This window comes from Mus musculus, chromosome 8 (assembly GCF_000001635.26).
Source record: "Mus musculus strain C57BL/6J chromosome 8, GRCm38.p6 C57BL/6J".
In the NCBI taxonomy this organism is placed as follows: domain Eukaryota; kingdom Metazoa; phylum Chordata; class Mammalia; order Rodentia; family Muridae; genus Mus; species Mus musculus.
In genome coordinates, this window is record NC_000074.6 from 68,015,076 (window position 1) to 68,028,476 (window position 13,401).

Genomic DNA, 13,401 nt, shown 5'->3' on the forward strand with positions numbered 1-13,401 from the left:
GGAATCTCAGGGTTGTTTTGATTTGCATTTCCCTGATGATTAAGGATGTTGAGCATTTTTTCAGGTGCTTCTCTGCCATTCGGTATTCCTCAGGTGAGAATTCTTTGTTCAGTTCTGAGCCCCATTTTTTAATGGGGTTATTTGATTTTCTGAAGTCCACCTTCTTGAGTTCTTTATATATGTTGGATATTAGTCCCCTATCTGATTTAGGATAGGTAAAGATCCTTTCCCAATCTGTTGGTGGTCTTTTTGTCTTATTGACGGTGTCTTTTGCCTTGCAGAAACTTTGGAGTTTCATTAGGTCCCATTTGTCAATTCTCGATCTTACAGAGCAAGCCATTGCTGTTCTGTTCAGGAATTTTTCCCCTGTACCCATATCTTCAAGGCTTTTCCCCACTTTCTCCTCTATAAGTTTCAGTGTCTCTGGTTTTATGTGAAGTTCCTTGATCCACTTAGATTTGACCTTAGTACAAGGAGATAAGTATGGATCGATTCGCATTCTTCTACATGATAACAACCAGTTGTGCCAGCACCAATTGTTGAAAATGCTGTCTTTCTTCCACTGGATGGTTTTAGCTCCCTTGTCGAAGATCAAGTGACCATAGGTGTGTGGGTTCATTTCTGGGTCTTCAATTCTATTCCATTGGTCTACTTGTCTGTCTCTATACCAGTACCATGCAGTTTTTATCACAATTGCCCTGTAGTAAAGCTTTAGGTCAGGCATGGTGATTCCACCAGAGGTTCTTTTATCCTTGAGAAGAGTTTTTGCTATCCTAGGTTTTTTGTTATTCCAGATGAATTTGCAAATTGCTCCTTCTAATTCGTTGAAGTTTATACCAAAGTTTTATACCAAAGTCAGTGTAGACTGGAAAAATAAAATCATGGTAGGTAATTTTGAGTCTAATAGTTCCTAACTTAAGTGCATCTAAGAATTGATTGGGCCTTCACCCTCCAGTGGGAATCAAGAAATCTATTTCTGGAAAATTCCATAATGATTCTAATAAAGGTGTCTCAAGGATCACACTGTGAGAAGTCACTGCTCTAATACAACGAATTAACCTTCCCACACATCCCAAGTTAAATGAACTGGATCATCGTTGTAAATGACATCAAGTTATATTGGACAGATGACAAAGAAGATGAATAACACAGGTCCTCAAGGAGCCTGCAGACAATGGAGGAGTCAAGTAGGGGACAGCTGTATTGGTCAGCTGCCACAGAACTGGCTGCAGCAGTTAATAATTAACCTTCAAACACTAGTGGCTGGGGGTGAATGCTTATTTATTGCTCCGTTACTGAGGCTGCTGTGAGACAATTGTGGCTTTGCTCCAGGAGCAAGACGGCTACAAATAAGCTCACTACACCTTCCTTCTGGAACCTGGGCTTAAGAGCAGTGCGGCAAGCCCTGTCTATAATGTCACAAAAGAGCTGGAGCCAAAGAACACAGTTTATTTCCATCACTTCCTCTCATATTCTTGGATGAGATAGCTGAGCTAAGAAAGAAAGAAAGAAAGAAAGAGAGAGAGAGAGAGAGAGAGAGAGAGAGAGAGAAATTAATTCTGAAGGCCAAACCACTCCACTTCTCTTTGGGAGCAGATGACCTGACAGAGAAACCATTATGAAAATTCTTATTCACATACCAAGCAGGATAGAAGGACATAACACAAAATAGTATCTTGGCACTCAAATACCATATAATTTAACCTTACGAATACTCTGTATCTAGAATTTCCCACTTAATGTTTTCAGACTGCCGTCAACTATAGGTTATGAAAGCCACTGAGGATAAAACTTCTAAGGGCAGGCTCTGTATATTCCTCCTTTTACTACAGAATCCTAACACATGCACACGAATCTAGAAGTCATTCTAGATACTGTCTTCTCTCTCACTCCCACTTCTAACCAATCTTCTAGAATGTCAACTTCATCAATCTACTAGCTCTCTAGCATAGTCTTTTACTCCAGGTACAATGGAGTCCCCAGCAACTGTCACATGATCACTATGCTCCCTCCCATCCATCTCCACTGCTCTGATTCATGACCCCATCATGGCAGACCTGAACTTCTGAGGTCATGGTGGGATCATCTTTTTTCAAAGTTTTTCCCATCCTAGAGAATTTCTAAAGTCTGCCTTTTCCATCTTGAAATTTTCCAACTGTTTCTAAGTCCAAGATAAAGTCCTCAAAGCATTGTCACAGCATGTATCCACTTGTGACACTTCATCTAGGACACCTTTCACCTTACTTCTCTCCTGGCTTTCTCAGATGCCCCAGACCCCACCTCTCTTCTTGCCTCTCGTACCATTTATAATCCGGAATGTCCGTCCTCATTGTCTTAGTCACATGGAAAACTTGGGCATGCAGATTTTTATATCATTTTTCTTTTTCTTATTCTTTTAATATTGCTTTTATTTTTTACAGTCTAGTTACAAGCTTTTTATGGATAAGAAAGATACCAAAACAGAGCCTAGATCACTGAAAGTACCTAATGCTCTGCTTATATTTTGAAATTACTAAGTTTATATATATATATGTGTGTGTGTATATATATATATATAATCTCCAATAACTTACTTTACATATTTATTTCCTTGAAATGCAGTAACTGTTTATTGTAATAACATTAATTTTAATGTTGACATATTTTTCCTTGTTATTACATATATATATTACTCTCTTAAATAACTTTGCCACGGGCAACTTATTAACTTTTTGCTATCATTAGTAATGCTGTGGTGCTCTGCCTTTCATATATCTCTTTACATTCTGTTCCGATTGTTAGTTTAAGAAAATCTCCTGGAAGTGGAATGAAAAAAATCGAAGAAAACATACATGTAAGGCTCAAGTCTTTATGTTTCCAAACTGACCTCCAGAGTGTCTGGCCAGCGATGGTCACGGACTATCTTCATGCATGTTCTAATCTCAAGTCCAGTCACAGCTCTTAGCATACTTTAGGCATCTAGTAAACTAAGTGGAAGCAACATGCAAAGAAAAGTGAGAAGGAAGTTGGAGAGAAGGGGATTTCTGGGAAAGCAGTCCTGTCCCAGGAAAGGCTGGCCACTAGCTCGGAATAGCACAGACAGAGAGGCTGAGGAAAATGAAGTACACCTGACTGCTTCAATGTGCTGCAGATCTTGCTGAAACTCTAGTCATGATTCAACAGGTCTGTGGTAGAACCTAGGGATCCATGCTATCAAACTTTCTAGCAATACTGCTAAAAAAAAAAAAAAGTTTAGCAATACTGACGCTGTTGGTCCATGAAACATATTTCAGATAGTAAAAAGCATACGGTAAAGAAATACACTAAAGAAATAGATATCACCAATAAGCTTTGGATCACAGTAGTCGACTGAATAAAAGGTTTAAAGGCAACAGATAAACACATAAGTAAAACTAGGTAAGGAAAATACTTACATTACCAATCATTTTAATATATTCTGTCATTTTAGTATTCTCTGCTTCAATTAATATCATATAAAATCCTGAGATTATTTTGGCAAGGTTTTCACACCATGCTATATACATATATATGCCCTAAAAATGCTTGTTACTAATGGAACTGATACTTAGCAAATGTAAGCAAATGGATTATGGGGTTTAGTCTTCCTACCTCCTATCTTCTCTGGCGTATTCACTTGGAGCCATAGCGCAAAGCCGATGGTGCTGCTTTATCACATTTCATGGCAACCAAAGGCCCAGTTACAAATCTTGTCATTAAAATGGCATAGGGGAACCAAGACTTATTTCCCCTCTCAAACTCATCAGGTCTACCTCATTCAAATGTAGTAAGCACCGACTATCAGTTCTTGGAGCATATGTCATCTGAACACACCTCAGACAGAGAGTAAGCACTCTTACGGAAAAGAAGGGTGCTTATTCAAAATAAGTCAACTTCATCACTCTACTTGCTCTCTAGCATAGTCTTTTACTCCAGGTACAATCGAGTCCCCAGCAACTGTCACATGATCACTCAACTCAGGGAAATGCAGCAAAGGGGAAAACAGCCTTGACAAATAGCTAGAGGCTAATTCACTTTCTGTCCCTGCCAGTCACCATCAGTGTTGGAACACTGACAGGAAGAAGCCGGCATCGCTGGAACTCTTTCAGTCATTACATTACGGCCTGGAAAAGGAGATACAGCAAAAACTGGGAAGGCAGGAATAACTGAGCTCAATCCTGCCCTCAGGCGCTTTGCCAGCATCCTCTCCTCCCAAGGTTCTCAGAAGGCTCTCTAGCAGCGAGTCACTGCTTCCAAAGCTTATGAGGTCACCAAGGCCATGACCAACGCCTATGTGGAGTGAGGAAGAGAGCATACAGCATCACAGCAAATCCAAGTGTCCTGTGCTTGAAAGGCAAATCTTTGCCAAGACGCTTTCAATGTCCTCAGGCAAAAAAGGCGCTGTCTATTAAAACCTAACTCTAAAGTTGCTATTAATTTTAGTCTTATATATACTATATGAAGCCAGAATATGGGCCATGACTACATAAAGTCAACCCCCAGCACCCCAATCACCCCCCAGAAAAGGCTAAGCATAATAATATACACTTGTAATCCCAGTGCAGTTGAGATCTCTGGTCACCCAGTATACCTTAACTGGGCAGTCTTAGATACCAGAAACAGATGCAGTCTCAAAAAACAAAAGGTTGAAGGCACTGGGGAGCACCAGAGTTTGACTTCTGATCTCCACATAGCAGTACACACAGTCAATATCAAGCATATTTAATGCTAGCTCTTGACCCATATTTAGAAAGATAATTCTTTTAAAATTTATTTCAAATCACTTCACTCTATTTCATGTACATTTCCCTTCCAAACTTCCAAATCTAAGAATCCCATGAATTCCAAACAAATAAGCCTTTCAGTAAGATTTTAAGAACAACAAAATAAAAAAAAGCAAAAAAATATTAATCCATTCTATATTCAAGACATTTAAACCTCAATGGGTCCTAGGCCACAAAATAAGAACTCTAATTCTATACAGTCTGTCTCCACTTGGCTATATTTTGTCTGTCTCTTTCTTTGTGTGCCATGTCAGGATCGACCCCAGGGCCTCAGACATGCTAGGCAAGCACTCTCCTATAGCATCACAGCAAATCCAATCCCCCAACCCAAGAACAAAGACAGAGACAAAAACACAAAAAACAGGCTAGGCAAATAACCAGAGGCTAATTCTGTATCCGCCATCCAGGAATCATTCCCCAACCCTCCTCCTTCTCCATTTTTTCACATTTTTCCATTATTCTAAACAACTGTATTCATCTGCTCAGTGATGAATCTGACAGCATCAACCTGGTCTTCCTACCTTGCTCTTCCCACGATAGTCCTTCATCTCAAAACAATACTAGAGAAGCTAGACTGCATCACTAACAGTCGGTACGTCTTTTAAAAGATTTCTGAGACAAATTCTTATACACTGTTACCCATGCTGGTCCTTAACCTGCTATGTAGCATAGGTGCTAGGATTATGGGTGTGTGTGCCACACCTAACTAACTCAAAAACTCTGTCCTCACAGACAACATTTATGAGTTTGTCTGTCTCTTGGGATACAAATATAACAACACTACCGCTACTCTTGCATTTGACATTGGGATAATATCTCTCATACCAATAAGTGGTCCCCCATCAAGGTTAAACAGATAATAAGTATAAATCGCCTGATCCTAGTGCACTCTCTCAGATGAATATTCAGCAAAAATGTTGCTCAATTATTATTTGATTTTTAAAATTATCAAGTCAGAATGTAGAGTGTGATCCTAGATAGATAGGTAAGAAGGAGTTTTAATTAAGGAAAAGCATGATTAAATAGGTGCTTCTAAAGGTTACCAATCAATGTCATATCTGACTGGAATTCAAGAAATAAGCAGCACAGAGAAGATCGAAGAGAAGCGGCAATGGAGAATGCTACTCAAAGGTGATTTGGAATGTTAGAGTAATGAATTAAAGCCAAAGTCATGACACAGTGGGAAGCAGTCCCACAAACCACAAATGAATGAAGTAAATAAGGAAAGTAGAAAAATCCCTGAGTACTCCAGCTAGGAGCAGGAATTAATGTATGCTTAGGGACAACGCTCACAGCATAATCTGACTAGGAATAGGACATGGGACCAGAATCTCCGCACAGTAGAAGGGTTACTGTCCAGAATACAAGAGGCCCTAGGTTCAATCCATATCAGTGAAGTTAAAGATAAAAAAGATAGAAAGTAATTTTATATTCTCATTAACATCTTAACTCGCTCCTATTTAACTAATAAATACAATTTAATATGGCTGTGGTCAAACATTAGAAGTTAAAAAGAAATGTAACAAACATTTTGCGACTCTAATTAAAGGTATATAAATTCACCAAAACAGAAAATTCAGTTACATTTAAAGGATAAACTCGCTAAACACAAACTAAGAAATGGCTGTAATTAGTCAATTCAATATTTAAGAATCTACAGTCAAACAAAAGGGAAGACTAGAAACTGTACTTGAAACTATCTGAAGACATAAGCAGCAGACCAGGGAACTAGAGAGAACTCAGCCGTCAAGAGCAAGCATTACTCTTGCAGTGGAATCAAGTTCAGTTCCCAGAACCCACTCACAACTTCCTTTTAACTCCAACTCCTTTAGGATCTCTTGACCCTGCCTCTGTCTCCAGCCTCTGCAGGCACCTGCAATTCATGTCCAAAGGTGCACGCACACACGCGCACACAAATAACTCTTTTCTCTAAAAAATAAATCATACCTTATAGTTATGATTATGCAGCCATTTTGTTTCTCCTTAGCAAATACCAGAATAAATCATATATACTATCTAACAGAAAGACTCCCAGGTAATAATCAGCAGTAGACGCACCTTCCACTCCACAGCACGCATTCCATTTAGCCAATAACTGACTTGCTTTCCTGATAAGGCCATATTAAACTCATGACAATGACATTCACTTTATAAATAATTTATATTTAAAATGAACGGAGGTCGACTGTGACTCTTAAAATCGTGTCATGGACATCAGGGACTCCTTTTCCTTTATTTCCAACATTAAATATATTAGGGTCCCTAAGATGGCTCTTTGAGTCTAAACCTGAGCCCAATCCTGGGGGCCCACGTGGTTGAAAACCTGACTCTTGCAAGTTGTCATCTGACCTCCAAACAGTCACTGTGTGCATACAAATAAATAAGCAAGCAAACAAACAAACAAATAAATAAATAAATACAAACACATAATAGGTAGTTGCTTTTTCTTTTAGGAAAAAAAAAAAGCCAAACTGAGTTGTTAAGGCACTCCTGATATGTCTGTCCTCTTTGGCTAAAAATATAGCTAAAGATATATCCAAAAGACTTGGAGTTATTCCACATAACCATTAATCTGGTGCCTCTATTCCATCCATTACCTGAAGTGCCTCAACTTGCTTAAACTATATCCTAATTGTTCATTTTAGATTTAAAAAAAAATGTTTTTCAAAACATTATGCTTGATTACATACGATATAAGTCAGGGACTATGCTCAGAAGGTTACCTTCTATTCTAGTTTGCTTTGTGTTGCTGATCATCACTATGACCCCAAGAGCAACTTGGGGAGGAAAAGGTTTACTGTACCTTACAGGTCCACCATCAAAGGCACCGAATGCATGAACTCAAGGCAAGAACTTAAAGCAGAAACCACAGACAAATGCTGCTTACTGTCTTTCTCCCTCTGGCTTCTCCTCCTTGCTTGTTTATCTACCTTTCTTATAGAACTAAAGTCCTCCTGCCTAGAATGGTACTTCCCACAGTGGAATGGGACCTTTCATCAGTTAGCAGTCAAGAAAATGTCCCACAGATATGTCCACAGGTCAATCTTCCAGAGGCAATTCCTCAACTGACATTCTCTTTTCCCAAGTGACTCTTGTCTGTGTCAAGTTGACAGCCAAAGTTAAATATGACATCCTCTTACAACCACCTGAAAATCTATTATCATTTTTCTATTTTCTCTTATCATAGCTATCTCACAAGGCAGGAAATATATAAAGGTTGAAAGTTCTATCAGACCAGCAGTAGACCCACAGCATGCCATGATCATTGGAAGAGATAGACTTGGACACCATGTGTAGTCTGACCTACTACCATAATAAACGTTCCCTCTTGATTTCTCCTTCTAAAACTAAAATTCCCCTTAAAACTTGTCTCATTCACATACCAGAGCCTCACAGGGTTCCCTGTGCTATTAATTCTCACTTACAAACTTTAGTGGGGTCTTTTCTATATAACTGTCTAGCAATAACTAAATAAAAAGCATCAACATTGCCAACTAGTATCTCTTCCTCAAATTTACTCCAAAAGGAGAGAGTCCATCAAAACATTTAGAAACTAGTACCACTGATTAGAAAACTTTGAAACACTAAAACCACTGATTAGTTCCTTAAATACATCTTATACTATGCAAGAATTCCTATTATAGAGCATAGTTCAGAGGGGAAAAATGACTGGAAAAGGGAAGAAAGGAATGGTCAAGTAGTCTCTATTATAAATAATGAATTACTAGTATTGCAAAAGTTCAAAATGGCGTTAAGACTTGTGGCTTTTCCTTGCATGTGTGTGGCATACATATGGGAATATGCACGTCCATATACGTGAGCAGATGTGCGGGGACAGGGAGGTGGAAGCCCTAACTTGATATTAGGTTTCTTCATTGATTATCTCTACCTTCACTCACTGAGGCAGTTTGCCCTGGAGACCCCTTATCTCTGCTTCCCAAGGACCAGGCCTTTACAGTGCCAGGCGGCTACAATGCCTGCCCAGCTGTTACTGAAATTCTAGGTATCTAAACTCCACTCTTCACACTACTAGGTATAAGCACTTGATCAACAGAGCCATCTATCTCCCTAGCCCTAACTTTTAGTCGAAAATATACAGTAAATAGTTTTGAAACATGAAACAAATGCACCAGAAGCCAAAGGGAGAGAAAAGCGTGGCCAGCCCACAAATGTGCCATTCCTGTTTCCACACTGTGCTTTCTGCTTGCTACCACTCTGTGGCAGATGGGGCACCGTTCGGGTAAATGACTTCCCATAGAATGGGTTCCCTATAGGCACAACTTCCTCAAGTTCAGTTCAGAGGGAAGAAATACAAGCTTGAGTAGGCAACAAATATTTCTACATATATAGATAAAATAGATGAATTAAAATAGTCCCTACTCAATTATTCTTAATTTTCCACACAAAATTTCTTATAATCCAGAACTCTTATTAGTTTTTTGATTTTGGGGGGTTTTGTTTGTTTGTTTTGGTTTTGGTTTTTTATTTCAAAGGTTGAGTTGCCTCTTTTGAGTTCTCAGAGCAGGCAATGATTATTCCCTTAGAGTTACCTCCTGGGCTATTCTTGACTTCTAGGCGGGGCCCCTAAAATGTCCTGAGAGGCTCTGAAGTACTATTCTGCAGAGAGGCACAAAGATTCCTGTGTCTACATGGATTCTCAACTCATTCCAAGTCACTGGCTCCTATTTTATAACCCCTCTTGCTTATTATAAAACTCAAAGAAAGCATAACACTATAAATAAGGTAACCAAGATAGCTTCACAGGGTATACCCCCTTATCCAGAGTTTTAATCATTTGTGTTGCTTTGGGGTCAGACTTTTTCCTTTTCTTTCACAATTCTCAAATGTTGTTTAAAATCCAAAGTTTAAAATAGTCTACTAAAATACAATTTTCATGACTACTTTATTCTTTATTAAACCTCAGCTCATACAAAGGCTCATTCATTTTAAATTGCTATTTTTAAATGTGCCTTACTCCCCAGCTCATTGCTTAGAATATGTTCACAATTAGGCACTCTCTTTCTCTGGAATAAAAAGGAAAGTTCAGAATTATTTCCCTTCCATCTAAGTTCTTCCTCCCCACCCCAACTGCCATCCTGAATATCAACATTATTTTAAACTTTGCTGTTATCTATTACAATAGCTCCATTTATAGGCCATTCATAAATGCCTCTCTGAACATTTGGGCATGTGGATTTTAACTCAGCTAGTGCTACAATTCAGATGCTGTATGTCTCCCAGGAATCTTATGTATTACGGGCTTGGGCCCTGTTGGGAAGTGGCAAGATGTTAAAGGGTTAGGCCACGTGGAGATATGGGTCCTATATGTATGTATGTGTCCTTATAGGGAATTGTAAATTGGAAGCTTTGTCACATAGCTAGTTTTTGTCCTCCCTCTCCCATCTGAATAAAGATTTTGGGGCTCTGGCTCTAAAAATTTCAATTACCAACCGTCTGACCATAGATCTTGGCTCTAATCATGTGTTCACCTTTTTATATTTACTCTTAATAATGTGATTGGTAGACACACCTATCCTTACATTTCTTATCACTAAGATCTTGTGTTTGTCAATATGACAAGTCTCCACATGAAACACAGCTGATACCCCAGGGTCTGAAGTACATGCAGGTCATACCGGCATGAACCTGAAAGTGACTCTTATTCCAGAACTAATAATGTTCACAAGACTGTGTATCATTAACCAACAGGAGGTACTGATCAAATGTTGAGAGCTGTCACTACCTACCCCTAATTTGTCTTCACCAAACATCAGATTTATCACTTTCTTTCATGACCTAGAGACTGTTATGCCTTCAAGTATGTGAGCAATGACCAAGCAAACTAACAAACAACAAATGAATTGGTTTCCTCAAATAGCTTTTTCTGAGAACTGACTGGACACAGGGAGGCCCTTTCTTGTCAGATTCCACTGGTATTTTTCTCGAGGTTGTCTGCCTCCAGTATTTGATTATAGTACTAGCATGAAGTTGAATAATACATTCAGTTATGCAAGATAGTTTATAGTACCTAAAAATATATACACATGTTCTGCAAAAGTGTAAAAGAAACCCCTCCAAATGGAATCAGGGAAAGCCCTGCCTGTGGAGAAAGGGATGTGTCCTTCAGAAACCTGCAGTGACTCTTCACAAAGGAGCCACAAGCTCTGCCAGCACAGCACGGCCTTTTCCTCTTACATCTCAACACCTCAGTGCATGTGACCGTGTGTGTGCACCAACCATATCCTCAGGTGGGAATGCACACACAGTAAGTAACAAAATCAGGACTTACTATTTGATTTGAACTGCTCTAAAGACTTACAGCTTCTTAAAGTACTGATTGGACACAAGAAGACCCTATGAGCTATAGAAAAGGTGTCCCCTTTCACCAGTCAAGCATGTGTGATTTTTTTGCAATGGATGAAAGTTAAAACACGAGAAGCAATAGGCTCACTCCTCCATTTTGACACCTGAATATTATCATTCCCACTAGATGGGCCTCAAGTTTAATATAGCTTTTTGCTTTATTGTCCAAAGCAACGTGTGAGCAAAATAAATGGAAGCTTAATAGCAGAGTAAAAGCCAAAACTCTTAGTAATATAGCACCTGGGGTTCCCCATACCCATTCCTTCCACTGAGTTTAATGAACATTACTAGCACGACCTCATTCATCCATATAGCAAAAATAAAGCGTCCCTCCTTTCAGTCTGTTTCCCTTGGGAATTTGTCATAATAATAAAAGACTGAAAACTGCCCTAGACTTCATGAAACCATTATGGCCTATGGCTGTACTTCTAAAATATAGGTCTCTTCAATGAGAGGAGTGGGCAGCAAGCATTTTAATTCCCCTTTATAAGATGGAAAGTGGGCTGAATAACTTTTTGCAGTACTAACTACCAGCATGCAAGCCTATAGTTAGGAAACACTTGACAGACATCGGATAAAATACAGTAGGCTACTTTAAAGGAAATGCCTCTAAGATGAGATGGATTTCTCAGTAAGGCACTACACGCTACACTGTTATCCCATTTCTCAGTCTTCAAAGTCTATAATAAGCTGTCAAAGTAATTTTTAAAAATGCATACTTCCTATGATAGCTAATCTTGACCATCAGCCTGACTAGATGGAAAAATACCTCAATGATTAATAAGGAACACTCTTCAATATAAGTGTGGAGCGCTGGGCTGTGAAATGTAGACTGCTTCCTGGCTGAGCTAAGGTTAGAAACCTCAGTGACCCTGCTGGGACAGTAGGTGGTTTGCCTGTTCCTGGGCACCAAGGTTCCTGTCACATAGCTACAGCGCCCCACCCCAACCCCCAACAGTCCCTTTAGAGAGGTTCGTGGTCATCAGTGATGTACGAGCAGTACCCCAAGCCCTCCCACATGTAGATAAGGTATCCCCAAGAATATAGGAAGTACCTACTGTCAGACCCTGACCCATGCCAAAACTGTATATAAGAATCCCATCCATGAGGAATACAGGTATGTGAGAATTACTCTGCTATCTGAGAACTTCTGTCATAAGAGCTGTAACACTGCCACTAGGTAAAGAGATCTGCTTTCCAGAAAATGCCACCAAAAGCTCCCACCCACCCATCCACCCATCCACCACTCGCTGGCTAGTCAGCCTCCTGCTGGCCTCACCTGACTCAGCACAGAGCGACCAATGCAGCATCTTGGAGCAACTGAAATGACAGCTACCGCTACCGCTACCGCTACAGAGGGGCAGAAAGGGAGGTGGAGGCAGCTGCAGCAGCAGAGGTAGCAGCAGCGAAGGTGACTCCCCTTCCCTGCTCCCATTCTCGTTCCTGCACCTGAATCCTCGCATCTGGCTGGGCCAGAGATCTCCCTGGAGTGCACAGGTCTACAGGTATCTGCAGAAACAACTGGCATGTGGGCTATAGCTGAGGGATAAAATCTTAAAAAGGAGGAAGGTAGCCACCATAGAAATTGTGCGTGTGTGTGTGTGTGTGTGTGTGTGTGTGTGTGTGTGTGTGTGGTGAGAAAAGCATGTTTCCTCTACCATATCCTTTTACTGTGAGTTTATGCTTTGCCAAAGACCCAGAAACATGGAATCAGCCTGCCATGGAATAAAACTCCACACACTATAAGCCAAAATAAAGCTTCCCTCCTTTCAGTTTGTTTCCTTTGGGAATTTGTCATAGTAATAAAAAACTAAAAACTGCCCTAGACTTCTTGAAACCATTATGGCCTATGGCTGCACTTCTAAAATATAGGTCTCTTCAAGTTCTCAGTATTACTAGGCAGGTTGCCAAAGAGGGACCCATTGGGTTTTGACATATAGAAAGATTTCCTTGGTACTCTGTTTGAATAGATGGTCATTTAAAATCTGATTTTAGGGGCTAGAAGAGAAATGCCTTAGTTAATAAATTGTTTGTCATACAAGCATGAGGACTGGAGTTCAAATTCCCAAAGCCATATAAATAAAAGCTTCCCACACATATATAATCCTAACTCTAGAGATGAATAGACAGGCAGATCCCTGGAGCTCTATGGCCAGCCTACCTAGCTGAATCCATGAGCCACAGGTTCAATGAGACACCATGTCTCAAATGTTCACGTGGAAAGTGATCAAGGAAGATGTCCAACACTGACGGAACT

General features: G+C 39.8%; 1 protein-coding gene and 1 long non-coding RNA gene across 18 annotated transcripts in view; one reads left to right on the forward strand and one right to left on the reverse strand.

Moving 5' to 3' along the window:
• Gm15991 overlaps window positions 1–12,916 on the forward strand; it is an 81,305-nt gene extending 68,389 nt beyond the window's left edge. Inside the window, exon 7 of the long non-coding RNA XR_003947558.1 lies at window positions 4,049–12,916. This is a non-coding gene — a long non-coding RNA (predicted gene 15991). The remainder of the gene's footprint in view (window positions 1–4,048) is intronic.
• Window positions 1–13,401, reverse strand: part of Psd3 (pleckstrin and Sec7 domain containing 3) — a 522,982-nt gene that overhangs the window by 325,994 nt on the left and 183,587 nt on the right. The gene's annotated exons all lie outside the window — the stretch shown is intronic.